We start from the raw sequence: 6000 nt of genomic DNA on the forward strand, positions 1-6000 counted from the left end.
AGTATACTTAAATAATAAAGAAAGAAAAATACGTTTCTTAATAAAGAAGAAACGTCGGGTTTTATAAATAAACTAAAGGTTATTAATATTACTTTTCAGCTAAAGGTTTTAAAGTAAAAAAGAAATAATGAACAAAAGGTTCATCGAGATAAATAAGACTAAAGGTCTTAAGCCGGATCGTGTATCCGACTAACAAAAGTTATACTCGTACTATAGGTGCGAGATAGCAAGAGAAAGACTCACGGACGGTGTTGGAAGCTGATCCCTTTGAAAAGGTGAATACGCCCTACTTTTACAAACTTGTTTTCAAACAAACAAACGTGTTATGTGTAAAACTTTACATGAGGCTACGTGTCTCTAAAAACATTGTAAATAAGAGTATAAACCTAGCCCTCAGGCTGTGGTATACGTTTGTCTGGATCCTTACATATGTGGTATGCGGTGGGCACATCGCACCACGCCTGGTCACGACCTCCAGCCACGATGGGCCGAACCAAAGTATGTTCGAGTGAGAATGACCTTGTGTATATTTATGGTACCTAAGTACGTCGAAACGCTGCAGTGTTTTGCTGAGGTGACCTAGTGTAGAGACTCGAGTTTATAATGATTGTTCAACTTGATTATTCCTAAGCCAAGATGGGCCGAGACTTACGTGGTCTCGAGGGGTAGTTAAGTAAAGAAAATATTTTAGCGTCAGCATATTCACCAGCATTCGTTGCTGACGCATTTTTATAACATTTTGCAAGTAATCAAGATTAGAGCTAAAGGTTCATCGAGATAAATAAGACTAAAGGTCTTAAGCAGGATCGTGTATCCGACTAACAAAAGTTATACTCGTACTATAGGTGCGAGATAGCAAGAGAAAGACTCACGGACGGTGTTGGAAGCCGATCCCATTGAAAAGGTGAATACGCCCTACTTTTACAAACTTGTTTTCAAACAAACAAACGTGTTATGTGTAAAACTTTACATGAGGCTACGTGTCTCTAAAAACATTGTAAATAAGAGTATAAACCTAGCCCTCAGGCTGTGGTATACGTTTGTCTGGATCCTTACATATGTGGTATGCGGTGGGCACATCGCACCACGCCTGGTCACGACCTCCAGCCACGATGGGCCGAACCAAAGTATGTTCGAGTGAGAATGACCTTGTGTATATTTATGGTACCTAAGTACGTCGAAACGCTGCAGTGTTTTGCTGAGGTGACCTAGTGTAGAGACTCGAGTTTATAATGATTGTTCAACTTGATTATTCCTAAGCCAAGATGGGCCGAGACTTACGTGGTCTCGAGGGGTAGTTAAGTAAAGAAAATATTTTAGCGTCAGCATATTCACCAGCATTCGTTGCTGACGCACTTTTATAACATTTTGCAGGTAATCAAGATTAGAGCTTGTGAAGACGAAGAAGCTCAAGAATCCGATGGCTCGGATAATTTTGTTTAAATATTAAAATATAATCATTTTGTAGAACATATAAACAAGTAAATACTAAACGAGACTTTCGTCTCGTTCTTTTGTAATGTAAATATTTATAATACCGATCCTTATGTTTTTTAAAGTCTTTCGCTAATAACTGCAACTCTGATTTATTTACAAACATGGTACCAACTATTGATCACACGCCTAGGCCCGAGATAGGGGTGAGACAAAGGGATACAAGTAGATCCCACAAAGATAGAAGCTATAACCAAATGGGAACAACCCAAGACACCTACTGAAGTTAGAAGTTTCTTAGGACTGGCTGGGTATCACTAACGATTCATCCAAGATTTTTCTAGGATAGCAACACCCCTTACAAAACTAACTAGAAAGGATATTAAGTTTGTATGGGGTGATAGTCAAGAAAAAGCTTTCAAAGATTGAAGAAACGCCTAACTCAAGCTCCACTACTGACCCTACTAGAAGGTATTGAAGATCTGGTAATATATTCAGATGCTTCTTATCAAGGATTAGGTTATGTACTTATGCAACGAGGTAAGGTCATAGCTTATGCCTCAAGGAAATTAAAACCGAGCGAGTCTAACTACCAGACTCACGATCTAGAGCTTGCAGCAGTGGTCTTTGCTTTGAAGTTATGGAGACATTACTTATATGGGACCAAGTGCATCATCTACTCTGACCTCAAAAGTTTAAAGTATTTCTTCGAACTAAAGGATTTGAATCTGAGGCAACGTAGATGGTTGGAGTTAATAAAATATTATGATTGTGAAATCTTATATCATCCAGGGAAGGCAAATGTAGTCGCTGATGCTCTTAGCAGAAAAGAAAAATATCCAACTCTTAAGGTCAGATTGTATAAGTTAATCCTGAGCTCTGAGCTAATGACAAAAATAAAGGCAACTCAAACTGAGGCTTTAAAGGAAGAAATATAAAGAAAGAAAGGATATTTGGACAAGTTAAGGATTTAACTGAAAATGAAATTGGCATCTAGTTAAGGTATAATCGAATATGGATTCCAAAAATTGGAGAAGTAAGGAAAAGAATTCTTGATGAGGCTCACAAATCTCGATATTCCATTCACCCCGGAGCTACTAAAATGTACTATGATTTAAAGAGAGATTATTGGTGGCCTGGTATGAAACACGACATCACTAAGTACATAGAAAAGTGTTTAACTTGTCTACAAGTTAAGGCCGAACATCAAAAACCATATGGCAAGTTACAACCTCTTGAAATTCCTACTTGGAAGTGGGAACACTTGATAATGGATTTCATTACTAAGTTACCTCGTACACTTAAAATTTTTTATAGGATCTGGGTAAGAGTAGACCGGTTAACAAAAAGTGCGCACTTCCTGCCAATAGGAGAAAGTTACACTTTAGAAAGGCTAGCCGAAATATTCATTAAAGAAATAGTTTCCCGTCACGGGACACCTGTAAGTATTGTATCGGATAGAGACACCCGATTTACTTCACTATTTTCGAAGAAGTTTCATGAAGAAATGGGCACTCGTTTATTGCTTAGTACTGCATACCACTCACAAACGGATGGCCAAAGTGAAAGGACTATCCAGATCTTAGAAGACATGCTACGCGCATGTGTCTTGGATTTTGGAGGTAGTTGGGATAAATATCTACCATTAGTAGAGTTTTCTTATAACAACAGTTATCACTCTAGCATTGGTATGTCTCCGTATGAAATGTTATATGGAAGGAGATGCCGAACCCCCATATGTTGGGGAGCAATAGGTCATAAGGACCTAGGAAGTATTGAAGTGGTAAAACTTACTTCCGAGAAACTTGATCAAATTAGAGCTCGATTAAAAGCTGCACAGGATCGAAAAATATCATATGCTGATAAGCGAAGGCGCCCAATTGAATTTGAAGTCGGATATTTAGTCATGTTAAAAGTTTCTCCTTGGAAAGGAATTATTCGATTTAGAAAACGTGGAAAATTAAGCCCTCGATATATAGGACCTTTCAAAATCATCGATCGCGGTGGAAAGGTTTCTTATCGTTTAGACCTACCTCAGGAATTGCAAAATATCCATAATACTTTCCATGTGTCACATTTGAGAAAGTGTTTAACCGATGAAAGCACCTATGTACCACTAAATGACATTGAGGTTGACAACAAACTCAACTACATAGTAGAGCCTGTGGCTATCCTAGATCAAAAGATGAAGAAGCTCATAAATAAAGAAAATGTCCAAGTTAAAGTACAATGGAAACATAGAAAAGGATCTGAGGTAACTTGGGAATCTGAAAAAGAAATGTGAGAGAATTATCCTCACTTGTTCTCTACATAAATGGTATCGAGGACGAAACCCTCATTTGGTAGGGGATATTTGTAACATCTTGATGGTCAGAAATAAAATATATAAAGCGTATGTTTTAAATATTGATAAATAAGTAAAATGATTACATGAGGTATGAGTTATTGAGGCCAAGCAATTAGTATTATAAGACACCGTATAAAATTTATTGTATTTGACCTTGTTCCGTTTTTAATGAAACTTAGGTTGAAATGTAGAGAAAACTAAGTATGTTTCAACGATATATTTGTACTTTTATAAAAAGTTATATTTTAAAAGTTATAAAAGAAATATGAAATTTGAGCTAAATTAACTAATAAAAGTAATATAATAATAACATGAAAGTTTTTTTTATTATGTGTTACGGCTTTACTGCTCGTGTATTATATTACTAAAATAATATAATAACAAAAACTATAGTTAAATAATAACATAAGACTTGGATTGTAAGAGTGCATAGTATGCATGTTAAAATCATGACACGTTTGTAAGTAAATAACTTAATATTTTCATTTTGAGGATTTGATTCAATCAACACATAAGTTGGCCAAACGACGTCTCTATATTACACTGCTCAATTTAAAATCTTACAAACAAAAATCTAACTTTCTCTTGTCTGAAGAATTAGAGCCGTAAGGTTTTTTTTTCAAGTATTACAATTAGTTTTATTTATGAATAATATTTCATCTTTATTAGGCCTAAGTTTGGAAATAGAGTTTACCCGGAGAATAGAAAATATACCCTCTTTAATATTTTAGTTAAACTGAAGATTTGCGGGTTTTATGTCCTTTAGAGTAGGGCGTATGGTCTTGACATAACCTGCTTAGTATGCGCACAACCATATTGTGGTATGGTATGACCACTTTGATAATGAATTATTAATAAAAATTGTAAATGACTGGGTATGAATGTTGAACCATACTATGTCTGGACTTGAATGGTTGTGCACAATAATGACACTTGTTATGTGAAAGGCCTACGACTATTAGAATATTACTTCATAAATATAAATAAGTAACCTAGTTTATTAAATTATAGATTTCAGTTAAAGTGGGATAAGCCAGAGTAGTTGAAGAAAGCTTGTTCAGGTGAGTTACTTAAACTATTTTCAAAACTCTAATACATGCTCATAAAACTGTTTGGACGGTGATTGATCTTGTATTTGCATGACACATATGGTGTGGCACCCAAGGTGTTATATATATTATAATGATCATTATATTTTTATATTTTCCCGAGGGGACATGCACTTAATACAGCATTAGACGTACGTAAAGTCTGTATGTGTGAATATATAATGCTGACCTGGCTTTAACGTGAAGCGGGCGGGTTATAATTTTGGCATGACATGCAATAAGCTTATACTTGATCAATAAAATTGTTTTAGTATTAGTTTTTTAAATATGTCGATTTATGTGACTCACCAGCTTTGTGCTGACGTATTTTTACCCGAGCATGTTTTTCAGGTTGATAAATAAGGGCGCAGAGTGAGCGGCTAAGTATTGGAAGAGTTTGGTTATGTTTTGTAGTATGTGTAATAGTTAGACATGTAACAAATATTTTAGTAGTTTTTATATAAGATTACGTTTCCGCTGTAAGTATGTGCCAACTGGTCACTATAAATGCCCCATCCTGGGTGGGGTGTGACAGATTGGTATATATTTACTAAATTAACCAAAAAATATATAGTTTACTAAATAAACCGAAAAAATAAATTGATAGATCATATAAAGCTTATATTTAAAACTTATAAATTCATATGACAATTTACAATGATAATAATAATAGATAGATAGATAAATGGATCAACTTTTAAGAATAGATTTATGATTTAATAATTAAAAAAATTACTTTGTAAAATGAAAGCATATTCGAGTTTTGCTTTTCTTTATAATGTTCAACAATATACATAGTAAAACATTTAATGATAATATTTGAAATTATATATTCTTTTCAATATTTATAAAACATGGTTTGTTGTTAATTTTTGATTTTCACCAATTATTTTGAAATATATAGTAAAATAACATGTTAAAATTTAATTTTATAAAAATGTATAAATATAGTATAAATAAAATGTAAAAGGAAAGTGAATATGAACATGTATTAGGGTCAATTAAGATATTAGTTTTGTAGGAAAAAAGTTGTGAAGATTAATCATAAACTAACACATGTCATAATTGTTTTACTTTATTATAATAGGTAGTTATCATAATCAAAATAACAATGCATTTAACTTTGAATAT

Source organism: Bidens hawaiensis, unplaced genomic scaffold (genome assembly GCF_021521415.1).
Source record: "Bidens hawaiensis isolate Kalapana, Puna unplaced genomic scaffold, B.hawaiensis_p1.1 tig00007614_1, whole genome shotgun sequence".
Classification (NCBI taxonomy): Eukaryota; Viridiplantae; Streptophyta; class Magnoliopsida; order Asterales; family Asteraceae; genus Bidens; species Bidens hawaiensis.